This window comes from Monomorium pharaonis, chromosome 8 (assembly GCF_013373865.1).
Source record: "Monomorium pharaonis isolate MP-MQ-018 chromosome 8, ASM1337386v2, whole genome shotgun sequence".
Lineage (NCBI taxonomy): Eukaryota > Metazoa > Arthropoda > Insecta > Hymenoptera > Formicidae > Monomorium > Monomorium pharaonis.
Genome location: NC_050474.1, coordinates 9,515,948 through 9,539,707, shown reverse-complemented (window position 1 = coordinate 9,539,707; position 23,760 = coordinate 9,515,948). Strand labels below are relative to the sequence as shown.

Below are 23,760 nucleotides of genomic sequence, written 5' to 3'. Positions count from 1 at the left end.
TCAATTAATATAACTGATATTGACGTGAAATCATATATACACTGCAAAAAAATGTAATGTATCCAATAAGATATGTAGTTGAGGACTGCCTACTCAATGGAATACCATATGTTATTGCAGTATCAACATTGTACTTGCGTTAACAGTAAATATTGTATTAATTATTTTATGTAGGTGGCAGCCCGCAATTACATATATTATGGGCTATATTTTTTTCTGTGTGTGTATTTTTTTCTATGTGTGCGCGCGCCTGTGTGTGTATGTGTGTAAAATTATGTAAATTTATAAATAATTATTGTACATAATATTATATAAAAACATGTTTTTATACAACACACACATGTATGTGTCTATGCATTTATTCACGAAAAAGTTATAAAAGCCGACATACATTATATATTCCCTGTTCAAAAAGTACGATAGAAACTGATAGAAACATATAGAAATTTGATAGAAATTTAATATGATTTTATCTGAATCTATCGTTTCTATCGGACACTAGATTTCCTACCAGATGGAAAAGTTATAAAATTCTATCGTTTCTTATCGTATCTGAAATAAACGATTAAAACTTTATCTAAATACGACTACTTTTCTATATGATCCTATCTACTTATCGTACTGAATATGAAAATTACGATTCAAGGTCTATAAGACTCTATATGAATTAATCTGAAATTGTTCCTATACGTTTCTATCAGATGTATTCCAATTTCGGCGGACATAAAGTTCTATTGTTTCTTATCGTATCTGAAATAAACGATTAAAACTTTATCTGAATACGACTACTTTTATATATGATCCTATCTACTTATCGTTTTGAATATGAAATTTACGATTCAAGGTCTATAAGACTCTATATGAATTAATCTGAAATTGTTCCTATACGTTTTTATCAGATGTATTCCAATTTTGGCGGACATAAAGTTCTATTGTTTCTTATCGTATCTGAAATAAACGATTAAAACTTTATTTGAATACGACTACTTTTATATATGATCCTATCTACTTATCGTTTTGAATATGAAATTTACGATTCAAGGTCTATAAGACTCTATATGAATTAATCTGAAATTGTTCTTATACGTTTCTATCAGATGTATTCCAATTTTGGCGGACATAAAGTTCTATCGTTTCTTATCGTATCTGAAATAAACGATTAAAACTTTATCTGAATACGATTATTTTTTTATATGATCTTATCTACTTATTGTACTAAATATGAAATTTACGATTCAAGGTCTATAAAACTCTATATGAATTAATCTGAAATTGTTCTTATATGTTTCTATCAAATATATTACCATTTCGGCGGACATAAAGTTCTATCGTATTTTATCGTATCTAAATTAAACGATTAAATCTTTATCTGAATATGAGTATTTTCCTATACAATTTATATGGCTATCTTACTGAATATAAAAATTATGACGTAAAGTCTATATAAATTAATCTGAAATTGTCCCTATACGTTTTTATTAAAAATATGTTATATACTATAATAGTTTTCTATCATTGTCTATATAATTGGAGATATTTTAAACAGGAAAAAATTATTTCGCAATTTTGCTGAACATAACATTTTATCATTCTTTATCGTGTCTGAATCAAACGATTAAAACTTTATCTGAATATAGAATTATCTGAATAATTTATATAGACTTTAAGTCGTAATTTTTTTAATCAATAAGATAACCAGATAAGATAATATAGGAAAGTATCCATATTCAGATAAAGTTTTAATCGTTTAATTCGGATACCATAAAGAACAACAGAATGTTCTGTCCGGCAGAATTATAAAATAACACAGACACACAAAAAAAAAGGTTGGTCCGGCGGACTAGACTAGTCAATTCTTATGTATTTTGACCCGCTGAATACGAATTCAAAGTCAAAATTGCAAAGCTAGCTCGCATTTCCTAACCTCAAAAAAAAATTTTTTTTTAATGTTGGCGGACTATATAATCAATCAATCCTTATGTATTTTGACCCGCTGAATCCAAATCCAAGGTCAGAATAAAAGAGTTAAATATAATAGGAAAAGGGAGTGAATTTTCTATTCATTCACAGAAGCTCAGACATGTTATAAGTATTGAATTTTCCCCAGATAATGTGCTTACGCAAGCTTGCACGTTCCAAATTATACATTTAAGATCCAAGCTGCTTTTACAAGGTGTTTTTTTAAGGTTAGAAAAAAATAAGCCAATTCAGCAATTCTGACCTTGAATTTCGATTCAGCGGGTCAAAATACATAAGGATAGACTACTCTGGTCCGCCGGACCAACATTAAAAAAAATTTTTTTTGAGGTTAGAAAAAATGAGCAAATTTAGTAATTCTGACCTTGGATTTGGATTCAGCGGGTCAAAATACATAAGGATTGACTGATTATATAGTCTGGTCCGATAGACCAACATTAAAAAAAATTTTTTTGAGGTTAGAAAATGCGAGCTAACTTTGCAATTCTGACCTTGAATTCGGATTCAGCGAGTTAAAATACATAAGGATTGACTAGTCTGGTCCGGCGGATCACTTTTTTTGTGTGCCTGTGATAATTGTTCCTCCTTGAAATATCTCTTATTATAAAGACAACGATAGAAAACGATTATTGTTTCATAACATATATTTGATAGAAACATATATGGACAATTTCAGATTTATTTGTATACACTTTAAATCGTAATTTTTCTATTCAGTAAGATAATTAGGTAAGATCATATAGGAAAGTATCCATATTCAGATAAAGTTTTAATCGTTTATACGAATCGTTTATATTTGAGATACGATAAAGAACGATAGAATTTTATAAATTTTCTACCAAATTTCTATATGTTTCTATCATTTTCTATCCAATTTTTTAGTTAGTACGCAGCGCCGCCGATAGGCTGGTAGGCGATTACTCTCTCGTGAGTCAAATGCAGCCGACCCGCTATATAAAGACCACCCGCAATACGATTAAGACAAGCAATAATCAGTTTCTTTCGCTACGAGAGGACGATGTGCAAGACGACTGCCACATTACTTTTATAATTTACTCATTTTAATTGAGTAAACGATTCTGTACAAGAAAAGTAAAACGTTTACATTTTTTGAACTAGATTTACGATAGGTAATCTATACGAAAAATACGATACAGAAAGATAAAAAGTCTATCATAAGTTTCAGATAAGCAATCTAATATTTGCGAACCAAAAACACGATAGAATACGATTAATTTATATAAAACATGACGATAGAAATTGATTAAAAACGATAAGTAATCTATATGAAAAATACGATACAGAAATATAGAAAGCCTATCGTATATTTCAGATAACCAATCTAATATTTACGAATCAAAAACACAATAGAATACGATTAATTTATATAAAACATGACGATAGAAATTGATTAAAACCATTAGGTAACTATATGAAAAATACGATACAGAAATATAGAAAGTCTATCGTATATTTCAGATAACCGATCTAATATTTACGAACCAAAAACACGATTCAATTAGATAGAACTTTTTCTTATCTGATTCTATCGGATTTTTTGAGCAAGGATTACTAATAAAAAAAACATTTTAAATAATCTGGATATTTTAGGTATTAAAATCAATTTAAAAAATATAAATAAACTCCAATATATTGGTATTTATAGAAAACATGGTACAATAGAAGACAAAGGAACATAGAACCAAATCATGGAGTACATTCCATCAGATTTTGAGACAGCTATAAGAAAATTGATATATCTATCCGTTTGGAGTCAACGTTAATTACAATCAAACGATATATTGATTTTCTATACCTCACTCGACTTAATGATCATTAATATTATGTACCTTTTTATAATATTATATAAAAATAGATTTTATTAGAAAATATTATTTATTTAAATGTTTTTAAAACTTTACTTTTTATAAATATCTATATATAGGATTGTTCGCGCGTGCCTAGAGTAAACGCGATCGCACGGGGAGAATTGCCGGGATCCGTCCCGATAGAGACGCGAAGTGAGTGGTCAGGAATGCGGGAGGTTCACGGGAGGTGATAGGAATAAGGAGGAGGCATAGATATCACTCACACTTAATTTCTTTATTCCACAAACGAACGCTCGAAGCGAGGGGCGAACCGTATCTTTTACACTGTGTCGGATATCTTGATACGCCCTGATATTGCGCTGCCTAATCGACGCGGAAATCTTGCAAAGCCTCGAGATCGAGGTCCTCGCGAATCCGGAAATCTTGCGCGCGATCCGACGGAGATCTTGTGCGCGAGGCAGAGGACGTTCGCGGGAAAGATACGGTCACCTGCGCACGGACGTAACACACTTACAACATTCACGCGGTTATTAAAATTAAGAATTGCGTAGTCGGAGCGGATTAATTAATAATGCACTCGCACTATCACGGCGCGAATGATAGGGAAGAGCGGAAGTGAATCCCCGCAGCTAGGATCGGCGGAAGACGGGAGAGATCTGTTGGACGATCTGATTTCGGTGCCGGGCTGCGAGAGACTGAAGAATTATGCATCGTAAAACAATTACGATCGGAGGCGAGAAAAGGGGCGGTAGGGAACCGATATCGAGACTTATTTGGGCATGGATTTGGACGTGCCCTTTTTTGGGCTTGTTTATTTGCATAGTTACCAAGATGCATAGTTACTGGCGATGCGAGCAAACGAAAATCGCGCGCGTGAGGAGCTAGTGACAGCGCCGCGCGACTCGGTGCATCGAAGAAATGAACTACACGGAGCTCGATAGCTGTCAGGAACTCTCACTACGCGCGGATAAAACAGAGCCAATAAAAGGAAATGTTAGAACTCTAAAATGATTGTTATAGTCTCGAACAAGGATGTTTGGTAAAGATTTATGCAATCTTTATGCAAACACCTGACTCATTAATATTATGTACCTTCATTATTTTTATTTTTAGTATATACCTTTTTAATATTTCTTTCTTTCTTCTCTTACTTACTGCTCCCTTTATTTCTTTCTTTCTTTTTTAAACATAATGCTTATTTTCTTTAACCTTTAAAAAAACATTTAGATATGATAAAAATAAAAACGCAACTAAGTCATATTAAAAATTCGACATTTTGACAAAACAAACTTTATGTTGTAAAAGAAAGGAAAAAAAGCAAAAAACATTTCAAAAAAAAATTTTTTTTAATTATTTTCAATAATTATATATATATATATATTATTGTTTATAGAAATAAAATACTTAATGTTATAAAGAATTAAGCTTTCGTACTTCTCCGTCTCTCTCTCTCTCTCTCTCTCTCTCTCTCTCCTCTCTCTCTCTCTCTCTCTCTCTCTCTCTCCTCTCTCTCTCTCTCTCTCTCTCTCTCCCTCCCCTCTCTCTCTCTCCCTCCCTCCCTCTCCCTCTCCCTCCTCTCTCTCTCTCTCTCTCTCTCTCCTTCTCTCTCTCTGGGATAAACCAACGAGAGTTACCGAAAATAGTAGAACAATTATAGATCTAGTTTTTGCGAATAAAGATATAAATGTAGAAGTCAAGTACGAACCTAAGATAACGGATCATGCGTGGATAAAAGTTGTGATAAATACGAACAAGATTGTAAATAAATATAAAGAATTCAGTGGCAGGGATTATAGTAGATATAATGCGGATGAGTTTATTAAGCTAGTGGAGAGTAATTTAGAAAAAGGATATGATTTAGATATTAATGTAAAGGCAAAGAATTTAATTAATAGTATTGTAGATGCGCTAGACATCTCAGCACCTAAGAAAATTTTTAGAATACCAAAAATATGGGAAGGGAAAAAATGGTATTCAAAGGAAATAGAAGAGCTAGCGACTAGAAGAGATGAGGCTTATAGAAAAGCACTGTACGATAGCACGGAACAAAACTGGCAACAATTTAAAATAGAAAGAAATGCAGTAGTTAGTTTAATTAGAACAAAGAAAAAAGAATATTATGAAAACATGATTGATCATAATAGTAACAATCCCACAACTATGTGGAAATCATTAAAAGAAATTATTAGAGGAGGACCAATAGGCGCGAAATTTGTAGGAAACATAGATTTTGAAATATTAGACAATAATATAGAGTGTGATATAGCTGATAAATTTAACTTATATTATATACAAAGTATTAAAGACATAATAAAATCTATAGATAAAAATTATACAACGAGCACAAATAAGAAAACTATTTATTGTATTGAAAAAATGGGAGAACTAGAAAAATTTGAATCAATTACGACAGAACAAGTAAGAAAAATCATTAGGGAATTACCAAAAAAGAAAGGTACAGAAGAAGGAATAACTAGCGATATATTAAAAACGGTATTTCGTGTCAAAGAAGAGAAATATTGTGATATAATAAATAAGTCATTGAGTGAGGGTTGTTTCTTGAAAGAGTGGAAAACATCCACGATAATTCCAATACCAAAAGTAGAGAAACCTAAGAGGGCAAGTGATTATAGGCCTATTAATATATTACCAATATATGAAAAAGTATTAGAGATAATAGTTAAAAAGCAAATTAAGGTCTACCTAGAAAGTAATAATATTATAACGGAACATCAGTCGAGCTTTAGGAAAAATTACTCGTGTGAAACAGCAATTCAAACAGTTATAGATGAATGGAAATTGATTATTAGTGAGAGACAAATAGTAGGAGTTATTTTTGTAGATCTTAAACGGGCTTTCGAGACAATTGATAGAGGAAGATTATTAGAGAAATTATACCAGTATGGTATTACAGGAACAGTTCTAGAATGATTTAGGTCGTACTTAAAAGATAGAATGCAACAAGTTCAATTTAATGATAGATGGTCTAAGATACTGACTACGGAATACGGAGTGCCACAGGGTTCGGTATTGGGCCCATTGTTGTTTATAATATATATGAATGATATTGTTAACGTTTGCTCGGACGTGTGTAATATAAAAATGTTTGCGGACGATACGTTAATATATGTAACAGGTGAGAGTAGTGCGGAGATAGAGAGGAAATTGAATATTGCATTTAACGTAGTGGAGGAATGGATGAATATTAATAAACTGAAGATGAATGCGGGGAAAACAAAATATATGTTAGTTAGAGGTATAAGGAAAGAATTGAGAGGCAATACTATTGTGAGATGTTTGGATGGAAATGAGATTGAGCGCGTAGAAATAATAAAGTACTTGGGCATAATTATTGATGATAGACTTAGATTCAGCGGTCACTGTGATTACATGCTAAAGAAAATAGGGAAGAAAATAAGTTTTTTAAATAGAATAGGGAACTTTATCTCGGCTTACACTAGATGTACGATATACAAGACAATTATAGCACCTCACTTTGAGTATTGTGCAACGCTACTAATAGATATGAAGGATACACAGTTAAGTAGGCTCCAAATAGCGCAAAATAGAGCTATGAGAGTCATATTGCAATGTGACAAACGTACCAAAGTTAAATGTATGCACCAAGCGTTGCAATTTATGACCATAAGACAAAGGCTGTATTACAATATGTGCATATTTATTTTTAAGATCTTAAATAATATGATGCCGGAGCAATTTAGTAATAGACTTAGAATAGTAGAGGGAGAACGCGAAACTAGACAGACAGGGGATATTGTTATTGAATTCCGAAAAACAAGAAGCGCGCAAAAAAGTTTATTTTATGAGGGTGTGTTAATGTACAACGCATTACCACACGAAGTTAAACATTGTAATCGTTTAGAAATGTTTAAACGAATGCTAAAAGAATTTGTTTTTAATGCTGTAGCATAAAATTGTATATATATGTATTGAAAATAGCTGAGAAAGCTAATAAAAGATCAATCAATCAATCTCTCTCTCCTTCTCTCTCTCTCTCTCTCTCTCTCTCTCTCTCTCTCTCTCTCTCTTTCTCTCTCTCTCTCTCTCATACTTTATCGTATTAACATGTATTTTTTTTTTTGAAATTGCTTAGAAAAGAATGAACTTTAAGAATCTGGATTAATATTAGCCAGATTTTAATGAGAAACTTGTGAAAAATGATAACAAACTTTTACTTTTTTCAATTAAAAAATACATGTTTGGTTTTCATGCGATACAAAAGATTTGCACTTAACAAATCAAACTTTCGCCTAAGGAGTCTTAAAGTAGAGTCTTTGCCCTTTAATTTAAATGAAGTACATGTAATTTAGATGATTTTTCGCAAAGTTGCATCACTTTGAAGATTGCTTAAAAATCGGTCCAAATTTTTGTCTCGTTTTCTTTTGCGCCAGTGTATATATAGTTATTTATAAAAAATAAAAAGTTTAAAAAAATTGCAAGAATTAAGTGATAGGTAGAAGAAGAGAAGAGAGAGAGAGAGAGAGAGATTAAGTAAATTTGAAGATCTGATTAAGAGAAAAAAAGAGAGAGAAAGAGTGCGAGATTTCGGGAAGATAACATTTGCGTTTTAAATATTTTGAAAAAAAGGAATCTTAAACTCTTAATTCTTATTTCTTATTAATTATCATTCCCAATAATTATCAATTTTTATTAATTATTATTCTCATTAACTATCATTTGCGTTTTAATTATTTTGACATTTTGTGTATTTTAATAGAAGAAAAGGAATGAGATTAGAGATAAAGAATTGAGATCAAAAGAGTTTAAAAAAGAAATCCAGAAAGTGAAAGTGTTGAAATTTGATTGAAAATTATCAAGTAACATTACATATAATATTATTATATAAATTTTAATTTATTTAAAAATTTAATTTTAATGTTGCATTATTAAGGCATAAAATTTAAAAAATTTAATTTTTAAGTTGTTGGATGCTTGTTGTCAGAAGTTGTTGAAATGGTCAAAGAGAGATAGTGAGTTTTATCGAATGAGATTAGAAAAGGAAAGAGATTAGATGAAAGGAAATTATGATTGAGAGAGATTAAACAAAAAAGCCAGAAAGTGAAAGTTTTGAAATTTTATTGAAAATTAACAGATAACGTTACATATAATATATTATAATTTTTAATTTATTTAAAGGGGATTAAGTATGGAGGTAAAGTGTGTAAGAGTGATATTAAAAAACATGAAAATATAATATTGTTGCGCCGGAACGTCGAAAGACACTCCCGCACTCACACACACACTCGCGTCGAGAAAATCAAAACGTCTATGGAACTCAAAAAGCTTTATTGCAACAGAGAAAGCGCGTGACACGTCCTCCTCGGCAGGAGTCCGACGTTAAACTGTCTACAATATTTTGTTTACAAAATATTTCCCGGCAACCAGCCGCTTAATTCATTTATTTAAATAACAAATTCTTCCGGCAACCGGCCAATCGAAAATATCGATCGGTCCGTCAGCTGACTGGCGCTTCAGGGGTGTATCGGGCGACACGCGGCACGCAACAATATAATTAATAATTTGTGTTTAGAGAGAGAGAGAGAGAGAGAGAGAGAGAGAGAGAGAGAGAGAGAGAGAGAGAGAGAGAGAGAGAGGGAGGGAGGGAGGGGAAGGAGGGAGGGAATGAGAGACCGTGAGAGATCAAGAAGAGGATTAAATAAGAAAATAAAGTGTGTAAGAGTAATATTAAACAAAGGGGGAGAGGGAGAGTGAGGGAGCGTGAGATAGAGAAGGGCATTAAATATGATAAAGTGTGTGAGAGTAATATTACAGAAGAAGAATAAGTGAAATGTTCAATATAAGAATGCTAAGTGGCGCGCGCGAAGCGCGTGCAATGTTGTGTTCTAGTATAACAAAAAAAGTGGCCGCTTTAGAATTTGTAGCGTCTTCATTTTATCGCGATGTGTAAACGCGACGTAACGCGCGTAAAATGTAAACAACACGGCGACCTGTGCCTAACAGTTCCTTGTATACATGTTAAACAAAAAGCGCAGCATAGAAAGGTAGTGAATATGACTGATCAATAAATTTCTTATCAAGTTCGATACCTGATTATCAAAGATTGTAAACGCGGTGTTTCGCAGCGGAAGATCGCTCAGAAATATGGAGTCAGCAAAAGCGCTGTCCAGAAACTTTATAAGAAATTTTTGAACACTGGAACAGTGGCTGATCAGGCTGGAAGAGGTAGAACGCGAAGCACAAATTGGCGTGATGATGCAAACATACGAATAGTGAAGAAAGATCCGAGGACCTTTTCTGACAAAAAAAAGTGTCGCTCTGCCCCGCGAGATGAGATATTAATTGTTAAAGTTCACTATTTGACAGGTTATAAAATTTGTCATACCGACAAGGAATCTTTTTGAATCACTCAATCTATCCATTTCCGACCGGACTATGAGAAAGAGACTGCGGGAAGCAGATTTATAGAACCGTTTTGCACGTAAACTTAATTAATAAGAGAAATAAGAAAAAGCAACTCGAATTTACAGAAAAGTATGCAAATCAACCCGTGGAAACGAGTTCTGCAAACGAGTTCTGTGGACGGACTAGAGTAAATTCGAGCTTCTTGGATGCAAACAACGACTTCGTGTGTGGCGGAAAACTGGCGAAGGACTTGAAGATCGTCACCTCCAGAAGACGATAAAACACAGCGGAGGTAATATCATGGTCTGAGGCTGTTTTTCTTGGGAAGACGTGGATCAATTAATAAAAATCGATGGAATTATGACTGCTGACACTTATATCGATATTTTACCTGAGAATTTGCAAGTTTTATTGATCCAATTAGGCTTGAAGAATAACTTTATTTTACAACAAAATAACGATCCGAAGAAGCATACCGCCCAAAAAACAAAGAAGTTTTTTCAACACATAAAACTGCTTAATTGGCCTCCGCAGACCCCAGACTTGAATCCTATCAAAAATTTATGGTCGATTTTGAAAATGTGAACAAAACTGGAGTCACAAACAAAAATAAATACTTCTATGCGCTACAGCGAGCTTGGGAAAGTCTCGATCTTAATCATCTACATAATCTGGTCGAAAGCATGCCCAGACGGTTGGCGACAGTCATTAGGGCCAAAGGAAGCCATACTAAATATTAAATTTAATTTTCTTTCAAGTATAAGTTAAGATTTATAAAGTGGTCACTTTTTTGTCATGTATGAAAATGTTTGTTTTGTTAAAATAAAGTTATAAGTTCTTGTTATTGCAAATACTCTTGGAAATACTTAAGGAGAGCTTACTGCTTACCGAATTTGTTAAAACTTAACAATATTGTATGCTTTTGTGCGTAAAATACAAATCTGTCAGAAAAAAGTGTCGCTCTGTCCCGCGAGACGAGATCTTAATCGTTAAAAATCACTATTTGACAGGTTATAAAATCTGTCATACCGACGAAATGTTGCGATTGAACATGATCCTGTGGCCATATATGCGCATGCTTCGTGGCTACATGTGCAAACACTTCAATGCGTTCAAATTACATGCACTTTTAACAAGGTATTTTCTGCTTTAACAAATTTTTTTTTGTTAAAGCAGAGAATACTTTGTTTCGCGTAAAACAAGACCATCTCCTTCAGTATTACCTTAATATATTCTGAGAAAACGCGTGGGCGGTGGAGGGGCTCCGTCCTGCACCCCCTCCCTGTAATTTTTCTTAACCTTTTTTTAACAGGGGGAATGCAGTTTATGCATACCCTCGCCCCGGGGAAAGGGCGAGGGTTATGTGAGACTCGCCGCCGCACGATCGCAGAGGCGCGACGGCATACCCACTAAACCTTTCGGTGGTTGCTTGCCTCCGGGGCAACCTGCGGGGCACAGGATCAAACTAGTACGCAACCGCGGTCCGCCGTATGCCCCGAACGCCACCCCACTAGCCGGCTGACGCCAGCCACCTCTTCACAACCAATGATGTGAGATGAGGGGGCGTACCACACGCCCCCCCCCGTTCCCCAGCCCGGGACCGCCATGGCGGGCCGGTTCATGTTCCTCCACGGGCCGACCTGGCACCCCCTCAGGGAGGGGAACAGAGGAGGGCAGGCTAGGGAATCCTCCCGTACGCCGCCCCTCCTCCGCCCCCCTACCTCTGTGGATGGGATTGGCAGTTGGGCTCGACTCCCGACTCCTTTCCGCTGCCTCCTTCTGCGTCATGACTTCCTCGCAGAAGGAGGCCACCGCCTTCCACGACCCCTCGTTCCCGACCATGAAAGCCACCAACCGGGAGCGAGAGGTCGCCCCCCACTACATTGGTTAGGACACGGCGCTGCTCTGTCCAAGCTGGACACACCTCTAGGGTGTGCTGCGGCGTGTCCCGAGTCGCCCCACAGTGGTGACACGATTTCTCTCCTAATCCGGTGCAGGTACTTAGCGAAGCAACCGTGCCGGTGAGCACCTGCACCAGCCTGAACGAAAGGGACCCGTGGGCCCGGTTTATTAAGTTTGCTAAGACCGAGCGAACCGCCTCGACGAACCTCAGACCGCACGCCCGGGCCAGCTACCCGGCCCAGAGGTCCAAGGAACGCCGCCGGGACTGGAAATTTCAGGCCACAACAGCCCTCGGTGTCGGGCTGACGCCATCCCGGCGGACAGCCGCTCGCCACTCAAAGCGGCCCACGTACTCCCTTGCCAGGATGGTCCACGGCAGCATCCCCAACATCGTGCACGCCGCCTCGCAAGGGATGGTGCGGTACATCTGTGCGAGCCGAATGGTCAGCCGGCGCTGCTCCGATTGCAGAACACTGATGTTTCGCCGGCCGGCCACGAGCTCCACCCACCACACGGGCGCACCGTAGAGTGTCACACTTGTCACCACTCCCGCATAGAGGCGGCGAACGTTATCCCTAGGCCCCCCGAGATTGGGCATTAACCTCCCAAAATGGGAGGTGACAGCCCTCAAGTAGGAGAGTGAGTCCCAGATGCGCACAGTAATAAACGGACACAGCAAGCTGAGTGAAACGGACACAGTAACAAACGGACACAGACCAAACGGACACAGTAATAAACGGACACAGTAACAAACGGACATAGTGCGAAACGGACACAGTAACAAACGGACACAGAACAAATGCGCACAGAGCGAAACGGACACAGTGCGAAACGGACACAGACCAAATGCGCACAGAGCGAAACGGACACAGTGCGAAACTGACACAGACCAAATGCGCACACTGCACATGAGCACAGACCAAATGCATACACGGAAAGTCGCAAACCCATGTGATGCAGTGAATGCTTTGCACGCACACACACACACACACGGGGGGGTGCAAGGGGGGCCTTCGGCCCCCCTCCCGCACCCACCTCGTCCAAGTCGCTAACCTATGTGGACTTTACTCTGCTTGCAATGTACATGGATTGCATTTGGTCCGTGCGCACGTGCAATGCGCATGTGCAGTGTGCGCATTTGGTCCGTGTGCATTTGGTCCGTGCGCATTTGGTCTGTGTCCGTTTCGCACTGTGTCCGTTTCGCTCTGTGCGCATTTGGTCTGTGTCCGTTTGTTACTGTGTCCGTTTCGCACTGTGTCCGTTTAGCTCTGTGCGCATTTGGTCTGTGTCCGTTTGTTACTGTGTCCGTTTCACTCAGCTTGCTGTGTCCGTTTATTACTGTGCGCATCTGGGACGCTCCCAAGTAGGAGGCCAGGCTGCGGGTGACCTCCTTTTGGACACGTAACGATTGGACACCGCTTGATTGGACATGCACGATTGGACACGCACAATTGGACACGGCTCGATTGGACATTGCACGACTGGACACCGCACGATTGAACACCGCACGATTGGACACCGCACGATTGGACACCGCATTATTGGACACCGCACGATTAGACACCGCATTATTGGACACCGCAGTTTTCTAGTGAATAACATTTATATATGATGTGACGGATTATCTAACCTTAGAAACATCTGGCAGAAAAAAGCTTCAATTTGCCAGAAAAAAAATTGAATTTTAAATGTTTATATACGTATTTTTAGGAGCATTTTGTTTTGCGTGGAAAGTTTCAAACCCATGTGGTGCAGAAAATGTTCGCACGCACACACACACACACACACACACGGAGGCCTTCGGCCCCCCCCTCCCGCACCCACCCCGTCTAAGTCGCTAACCCATGTAAACTGTATTAGAAATCTGCATACACACACGTGAATGTGTGTGTGTGTTCAATTATACGGTGTCCAATAATGCGGTGTCCAATCGTGCGTGTCCAATCGAGCGGTGTCCAATCGTTACGTGTCCAAACGGGATACTCCCCCAGTCTGCTGAAATACTCCCAGAAGCTCCAGCAGCTATCGAGGACGAGACTTAGGTATCTCATCCGGGCCCTTCCCACCGTTATGTAGGGCTGCAGAAGGCTCCTCACCCGAGGCTCGGCGAACCAGATAGCTTCGGTTTTGTAAAAGGCCACCCGCTCAACTTCGTGATTCAGTCGACGACCAGTGCCACCGATTTGGAGGCCAGCCGGCTGACCCCGTCCCAGTTATCACCAGAGGCCACCAAAAGTGTGTCATCTGCGTAACACACGAGCTTGGCCCCCGGGGATGCAGAACCCAGTTGTATGCCAGATTCCACAATGAATGGGCCCAAGAACCGACCCTTGCGGAACCCCGCAACTGATCCCCCTCGAGATAAAACGGCCGTCCCGCCCGACATACCGGATGGACCGGTGACTGAGATAGTCCCCGACCACCCTCCTCAGGTAAGGAGACACCCCAAACTAAACAAGGCCTTCCGGATCCGACCTTAGGGCAGGGTGTTGAAAGCGTTGCTGATATCCAATGATACCGCAATCGCCACCTTGCCCCGCACACAGTCTCCTCCACGAGAGCCCGCACACGGAGGACACCGTCTGCCGTGGACCGGCCCACCCCAGCCAGATGCCGCTAGAGGCGGGCAGCCAGCACACGCTCAAAGAACTTGCCCATCTCGTCCAACAGACATATCGGGCGATATGCCGAGGGGGAGTCCGCTGGACGCTCCTCCTTAGGAAGGAGCACCAGCCGGCCGACCTTCCATATAAAGGGGAACCGTCCCGCCACCAGGCAGCCGTTAAATAGCCGCCCGGACGTAATTGTGGTCCGAGCCAGTCTCTGAGTCCAGAACCCTCCAGTCCACGACCGCCCGCGCAATGGACGGGGACTCCAGCGTGATATCCACAATGGGGACCATTCACCTAACGCACGTAGGCCTCGAACCCACGTTCAGCACGCGGAGATCGAGGCCGGCTGCCCAGTCCCCGAGGACCTCGCCCCTCGCGTCGACCACCGGGGAGCCCCACTCCGCTGATTTGGCGTTGAAGTCTCCAGCGACCAACACCCTTCCCGGGGGGGGGGGGCAGCAGCGACCACCGTCCCAATACGGGACAGCACGTCGCCGAAGCTCACGAGATCCTCGCTAGGCAGGACGTAGACGCTGACGACCACAGTCCTCCCTCCAGCGGGCGGCGACAAACTCCCGGCCCCTCTCCACCAGCAAGAAAGGGAGGGGGAACGTCCCACATCTACCTTGCACGATCGCCGCCGAGCCTCCCAGGTCCCCCAACCAGTTCGGTCTGGCCGGGGGCACAAAATAAATCTCGGAGACGATCGCCAACTCTATTAACCGCTCCGCCATCGCGTGGGCCAAGAGGTCCTGGGCTCTGGCGGAGTGGTTCAAATTTGCCTGAAGGAGAAGGCGCGGGAATCCGGGCATTATATCCCAGTCTCTATTGCCTCCTCCCAGCGACCCTCCTCTCGAACCCGAGGGATCCTCCGCGGCAGCGGCTTTATATAGAGGCTCAGGTCCGCTGGCCAATGAGAACCCTCGTTTTCATAAACGGGCGAGATATTCCCATCCGAGGGATAAATTGCTTCATTGCATATGTAACTTCATGTAACAGACGCTGAAATTAGCAGCGTATAAGTTTCTGACGAGATGTGTCAGAATTATTAATTAATGAACGGACCTGAGGCTTTAGCATTGCGTACAAACGTACCATAAGGTGCGGAACGCCATGGCAGGCATCTGCGCATGCGACCCCATGGCGTGCGAGCGAGAAAGACGTTTTGTGTGAGAGAGACAACCTCTTGATGCTCGCCGATTGGCGAAGAGACAATGCCTAACAACAACGAGCCAATCGAGAAGCATCAAGGTGGGGAGTGAATCTGGAACGAACGGCTTGGCGTCCCCTGACTAAAAAAGTCTGCCTTCGAACTCGAGAAAGGACGGACGTGAGTCTCCCAAGTTTCCGCGTAATTTATATACGTACTTAGTGTGATAGCAGTAACGGGTGCGTAATAATTAATTTGTTTCGCGATACCACCCGCGAGTTATCGCCAAGGCAGTTTTTCCGCATAATTATCGCGACGCGTTAAATAATAGTGAATTTCCGTAATCACGTTGTGCGAGAGGCGTGACCGGAAACGAAACATGCATATGTGTAACCGTGAATTTTCAATTGTGATGGGCTACGGATAGCCGCGGTTAATTCAGGGTTCGGGCGGCGGGCTGGTTGAATGAATGACGAAGGCAAGCGGTATATGTTTGACAATAGTATTTATTCTAATATATATCCTAGCTAATATATACAAAGTCCCTACTCTGACAACTTACAACTAAGATCTCGCTATGCGAGTCGCGGGTGATTGGTTATGGCGACGTGTGTCGCGGAGCGCATGTGCGCGTTGATTACTCGGCGCCGGATTGGCTGCGGCGGGCGTACGGCCCGTGTATCGGTCGGTGCGTCGATCGGCGTTAGCGGCCGGTCTTACGGATTACAATGCTCGTGGCGGTGTAATCGCGGCGGTGTAATGTGTGGCGGCGTTCGTGTCGGTCTCGGTGGTAGCCGGATTGGCTGCGGCGTTACGGTCGCGGCTGCGCGGTACGATGCGGCGTTCGCATTCGCTGAGTCGGTCGGTGCGGCGTCACGATTGGTCGCGGCGGTGCGCGACTGCGCGGTACGGCGCGGAGCTCGGCTCGACAGCCACGGTGATCAGCTGTTCGACGATCAGCTGTTATTATCGTCGAGGATCATCCCGCGTGGATGATCCTCCGCGTCGGCGGTTCCCCCTCAGTACGGGGTCCCCGTGTGCGGTCGGGATCGGTAGCTCAATACGCGTACCGAGATCCGGGTGTCGAGCGGGGCGGTGTTTTGCCACTCACAGCGTGGCGCGAGGAAGCGCTCAATGCGCACTAGTGAAGGAAGCCGGGTTTGCGGTTATGTTCGGCACTCAGTGCGTGCTCTGGATACTCAGCTCAATTCGCTGAGTGGATCGGTCGGCTCAGTACGCTAGACCGGGGAGATCTGATTTCTTATCACCAGCGGAGGGCTTTTATAGCCCCCGCTTGGTGACAAGAGGAGCGGAGATGTGTGGGGAGACCGAGATAAGCGGAGGGGACTACACAAGATAGGAGGGTAACGGCCTCGTATCTATATGCCTTAACGTGGCGGAGGAACGGCTCGTTACATATATAACGCAGTAAGACGCAGCCAACGTATCTGTGTGCGTGCGTGAGAAAATGTGTTAATAAATAAAGCAGAGTATGGTGAAATAGTGAGGCATATTATTTATTGTGCGATCCTAACATCCTTCCCGGACGAGTCCATCGTTTGGCGGGAAATTGTGTCATCCCACGCTATTCAGACAGGACGACTTTCCGAGGACAGGACGACTAGAGCGAGGTCCCAGAACAGCAAGAAGACATTCGAGCAAGGGACTTCCCATTTCTAAGCGAAATTCACACGAGATCCCGGTGCGGCCATCCCGAGGGCAAGGCCGATTCCACACCTTGGCGGCGAGGTATATCACCGACCTGGCGACCGTGTTAACATCCAACGTGAGCTTTAAGCAATATTCCCGGAATTTTCGTATTTTCTAAGGCATGTTCGGTCACAACCTAACCTTGAAACCGTCCAGAGGAGACGCCCAGACGGAGTTGCAGCCAACGATGTCGACCGGGGCAGCAGAGCTGACGGGAGCTGTCACATCCACTCCAACAACATCGAAAGAAGAGCGGAGCGCAGTGAGAGTATCGAGCGTGAGGATCCAGAGACTGGATAGCACAAAATCTCACGCAAGTAACGATTAGTCTAGAGTCAGTTCGAAAAAACAATTTTATTTTTATCTTTTATAATTTATCGATTTTATCTTATTTTGGAAAGTTTCACTGTCTTTCATATTTTATTTCAAGTTTTCTTTTAATTTTCTTACGTCGCGTAAATCCGAAAGAGTTGCGATAGTTTATAAAGAAACCCTTATGTTTTATTACGTTAATTTTAAGTTTACCATTATAATGTTAAGCTTAGCGTTAAGAAAAGGCGCGCGTGAATAAATTGACAACGCGTATTATTTCGTTATTTTACGATTAAATTTCTCAAAGTTAGTTTACATTACTTTCCATATCTTACGTTAATTAAAATACGTTAATAAAAACGCAAATAGTGCAGGAGCAGTTGACTGAATATTATTTTCTTTCTGTAATTATTATTATTCTATTATTAAATATTTTATTTTTAGTTTCATACGCATATTGCATGCTGATTACGATTTTATAAAGAGAAATATCAATTAAATTTAGTTTTAAAACAGTAAGAGCATTCCTGTAACAAGGAAAAAAAGGTGCACACGGTGGCACCAGAAAATGCAATCGCATTTAAGGCGGTAAGCCTGCGAACATCTCATATTTAACATCGGTACTTTTAAGTGCTCCAAACGCACTTCTAAGTGCAAAAAAACAGACTAGACATTGTGTTGATTGGCCAAAGCACGAGTGGAGGAGAGCAGCAAAGACGAAAACTACCTCCGAGCGCCGTGAGTGGCCGAGACACGAGAGAGAGAGAGAGAGTTGGAGAGACATCGAGAAGCCGCAGCGCAACCGAATTGGGCGAAACTTTCCATAGACTGAGATACTACGCGCTGATTGGTCGTAGCGGCCGGAGCGTGCACGACGGCTCGACGCCGTATAAAACGAGGCGCAGCGGCGTCTCAGGAGCTTTTTTTAGCCCAGATACGAATGAGGCAACATTTCCGCGATACTTTAACTCGCGTTATAGGAGATATCAAAACAAGAGTTCTGGATAGGCGACCGCGACAACCTCAGGGTTGGGCTCCCCCCGCGACCATACTCCCACACATTTAGGGTGGTTAAAGTGCGGGGGGAGGGACATTCGGGGCATACGGTGGACCGCGATTGCGTATCTCGGTGATCCAGTGGTCCACCGGTTACCCCGGAGGCAGGTAACCACCGAGGGGTTTAATGGGTATGCCGTCGCGCCTCTGCGGTTGCGCGGCGGTGAGTCCCACATAACCCTTGCCCCAGGGCGGGGGCATGCGTAAGACGCATTCCCCTCGTTAAAAAAAAAGGCGACCGCGACAACAAAATGCAACACGACGCCGAATGCAAGTAGGCGTAATTTCAAATTAGTTTTTCGAATAAATCCGAGTGAATACAACGCGCTAACCACGAAACGACTGTGAATAAGCGACACGTTCGGGAAAGTGTAAATAGTGCTAAGGCATTACATAAGACAGCGAAACGTGTGTGAAGAAGCGACGCGGACGGAAGTTTGTTACTTTAATTACTATTAAGTTTTGAATAAACAGTTTATTTAGTGTTACTGAAAAAACATATAATGAATTCCATTTGATACTTACCTGCGACGTACCTGCATGCGGTCCGACGACGAGTCCTGACGAAGTCTGAGAAAGAGAAAATCTTATTATTAAAAATTTGGGAGCGAGAGATCGAGCGAAACTAACACATAAAATACCTGAGCGTATTCCTGGAAGGACGAGACAATACTGGCAGTCCGAAGTGGAACGACGGCAGCAGCAGTAGTATCTGAAACAAAATAAAAATATAACGTAAAATTAATTAAAAGCTTTAGTGACCCACTCGAGTGAGTGTATTATTAAATTAAAATATTAAAACAATCCTTACGTGATCCGACAAGGACACAAAGAGACGCGATCCGACGGCAAGTGACAGGAAGGAAGGAAGCCAGTCGTGACGCGCAAACCTTGTTTCTTGGAGGATAAAGGAGCTGGCGACTAGAAGGACATTACAAGCTTTTATCGAAAGGTTTATGATTTTGTTAATTTCCGAAACGATTCCATTTCCAACGTAGTTAAGATCGGTCACAACCTCGCGACCGACGCAAGCGTCGCTCGCCGGGTTCGAGTGACCGATCCATCGTTCGTTATATGAATGTGCGAGACACGCGAAACGAGAATAAAATTATCGCAGGTACGGAGTTTAGACCGGCGAAGTAAGAATTACCGCGATACAACGGTCTAACTAACGCACATACGGTAAATACCGAAGGTTACGGACCAATTATGAGACCGTGGACAGGGAACCCTTACGCGAATGGAGAGATTGTCGAGGAAAAGGGGAACGACGCCGCTGAATCGAAAGCGAGCAGCGAAGGCAGTCAGTCCCGGACTAGTCTTTGAAACGGACAGGCATAAAAACGCGACTCAGTAATTTTTTAGTCAAAAACGGAAAAGGCACTCGGGGCGTTTATACGCGCAACACCGAGGCTACCGCGACTCGAGATAAGAACGACGCGACGCGCAGCGACGTGTTAAAACCATCATGCGTTCGGATACGACGTAAAACGCGACGGGCGTTGTGCGCAGTTAACGCGGCGAGATAATCAACGAGGTGATTCGGAATTAACGAGCGAGACGAGGAACGCACAACCGCGGACGTGGCGATCTTTGCGCGAAGTCACAAAAGCCTGTATCGAATTGACACCGATCTTTCGAGATAAACGCGAGATTGTGAATTGCGAACCGAGGCGAAGGCGCGTCCAACGCGACGCGGACATCGATTAAGCGTATGAGTGTGCAAAAGTATGTGTGTGCGAAAGAGAAGAAAGAAGCGGGCAAGTGTAGTGAAGTTGTAAAACGGAAATAAAAGAAAATCGTTAAAAGGTGAACTTATGTTACGGCGATTTATCCGTGTCCTTCCGACGTCCCGTCCATTCCACGCACGAATACGCGACGGCCGACGGCGAACGCAAGGAGAGAGCGGGCAGACCGACGAGCGGTGCACTCCCACGAAAGCAAAAAAACTGACCTTGGCGGTTACAGAGGAGAAACCGGCCTGGCGACCGATTAGAGGACGAGGAACGACGACGGTGAGTGAAAAATACGATGTACGAGCTGTCACTCTAATAATTCCGAGTAAAATTCCGAGAATACTGGGATTTCGCGACAATATTAGACTTGTCCGATCACAACTTTGCAACCGACGCAAGCGTCGCTCGCCGGGTTCGAGTGACCGATCCATCCAGGAGCCGTCCAGGACCAGGCCCAGGTATTTCACGTAGGGCCCGATCTGGACGGGGGTGTCGCCAACGAGGACCCATCTCCGATGGCGGGAGACCACCCCTGACGGAGGCCCGGTGAAAGTACAAGGCCTCTGTCTTTTGCCGCGCCACTTCGAGGCCCAGACCTTCGATGGCGCGCACGACTCGCTGCACCACTTGCTCCGCTGTCCTTCTCGCCTCCCCCCAGTCTAACCTCCGGCCACCACGATGGTGTCGTCGGCGTAGCACACCACGCCGCAGCCGCGGGAGAGGGTAGTTTGCGGGACTGTGTCGTATTCGAAGTTCTACAGCAAGGGCTCCAACACGGACCCCTGCGGGATACCCCGGTATACGGCCCTCCGCACCAGGACCCCGTCGGGAGTATCCCGTTTGGACGTAACGATTGGACACCGCTCGATTGGACACGCACGATTGGACACGCACGATTGGACACCGCACGATTGGACACCGCACGATTGGACACCGCACGATTGGACACCGCATTATTGGACACTTCACGATTGGACACCGCACGATTGGACACCGCATTATTGGACACCGCATTATTGGACACCGCACGATTGGACACCGCATTATTGGACACCGCATTATTGGACACCGCATTATTGGACACCGTACAATTGGACACACACACACACATTTACGTGTGTGTATGCAGATTTCTAATACAGTTTGCATGGGTTAGCGACTTGGACGGTGTGGGTGCGGGAGGGGGGGCCGAAGGCCCCCCTTGCACCCCCCCCGTGTGTGTGTGTGTGTGTGTGCGTGCGAGCATTTTCTGCACCACATAGGTTTGAAACTTTCCACGCAAAACGAGATGCTCCTAAAAATACGTATATAGATATTTAAAATTCAATTTTTTTTCTGGCAAATCGAAGCTTTTTTCTGCCAGATATTTCTAAGCTTAGATAATCTGTCATATGATATATAAATGTTATTCACTAGAAGACTGCGGTGTCCAATAATGCGGTGTCCAATCGTGCTGTGTCCAATCGTGCGGTGTCCAATAATGCGGTGTCCAATAATGCGGTGTCCAATCGTGCGGTGTCCAATAATGCGGTGTCCAATCGTGCGGTGTCCAATAATGCGGTGTCCAATCGTGCGGTGTCCAATCGTGCAGTGTCCAATCGAGCCGTGTCCAATCGTGCGTGTCCAATCGTGCGTGTCCAATCGTGCGTGTCCAATCGTGCGTGTCCAATCGAGCGGTGTCCAATCGTTACGTGTCCAAAAGGAGGTCACCCCTTGTGTCGCGCTAGCGCCCCGCGTATCCGTTCGTAGGGCAGGGTGTTAAAGGCGTTGCTAATATCCAGCGCAACACCCATTGCCACCCCGCCCCGCTCCACTGTCTCTCCCGCGAGGGCACGGATGCGCAGGATTGCATTTATCGTCGATCTGCCCTCGTGGAAGCCAAACTGCTCTCGGTGGAGCTTCGGATCATTCCCGTTTAGATGCTGGTTGACGCGGCCGGCAACCACGCGCTCAAACAATTTGCCGGTCTCGTCCAGCAGGCATATTGGTTTATACGCGGAAGGCGTCCCGCCCTCCTTGCCCTCTTTAGGAAAAAACACCAGCTTCCTTCCAGACTGAGGGGAAGCGGCCAACCCGTAAACACGCGATGTATAACCGCGCTACCCGGCGACCCCACCCGGACCGAATTGCCAGGGCCAGGACCCGTCCGGGGACCCCGTTTGGGCCGGGTGCTTTACGACCGGCGCCCATTTTTCTTACTGCCCGGAGGAGTTCCCCGGCGTCGACGTCTCCAACCTTCCCGCCATCGTCCCCGGCATCGCTCTCGCGGTCATCGGGGCGCAGCGAGGGGGAGCCGGTCGGGGGGGGGGCATCCCTTCCCCATCCGGGAAGAGAAAGCCCACCACCCAATTAACAAATCCTGGCTTTAGGGTCTCCCAACGGGGGGGCCCGTTTCCTCTTAAGGCGCTCCTTGAGGGCGGCAACCTCCGCCCTCAAATCAGCAATCTGGCCCCAGAGGTCCTCCGCCTCTTTGCCCCCGGAACCCTCGACCGTTATTCGGGCCCTCGTAGTGAGGGCCCTGGCCGCCTCCCTAATACCCTCGACACTGTCGCGAGCGGCCCCCCGGACAGTACCTTTAATATTTTTGGAGCACCTCAGGGCCTTAAGTAAGACGTCGAGGTGCTCCTGCACGCGTTCGCCCAACTTGACCGTCGAGGCCAGGCGGCACTCCTCGCGGGTCCTCGCCTGCTCTTTTTTAGCATTTCTGCTAAGCTCAGGGGGGGCGGAGGGATCTGTTATCTCCGTTATCTCCGCCTCTTTCCTTTCCTCGACCCTGGACCTCTACTCCGCCTCTTGCGCGCATTTGCGCCTGCAGTCAGCGGTGGTCTCGGGACGGCCACGCTTTCTCTTTAGCGAGGCCGAGCCCGAACCCGACATCATGTCAACGGTGAGGATCGGCGCATCGCTCACCGCCTCCGCGCGTTTGGCCTCTCCGGGTGGCGGGAGCCCACGGTCTACGGCCTGGGACGACCGAGTCCCCAGGCTCCACGTTCGCCATCTCAAGGCCCCCGGCGCGCCCACTACCGAGGAGGCCGGGGTCGCCCCCAAAAGGTCCCGGGTCGGTCGGCGTAACCGACCCCACCCACACTCGG

At 43.9% G+C, this 23,760-nt stretch overlaps 1 protein-coding gene and 1 long non-coding RNA gene across 2 annotated transcripts in view; one reads left to right on the top strand and one right to left on the bottom strand.

The window, feature by feature from the left end:
* LOC105839902 overlaps positions 1-23,760 on the bottom strand; it is a 52,292-nt gene that overhangs the window by 13,859 nt on the left and 14,673 nt on the right. The gene's annotated exons all lie outside the window — the stretch shown is intronic.
* On the top strand, positions 14,041-20,731 carry LOC118646970. The gene is made up of 2 exons (XR_004964312.1): positions 14,041-17,640; positions 17,721-20,731. It is a non-coding gene; the product is annotated as an uncharacterized LOC118646970 (long non-coding RNA).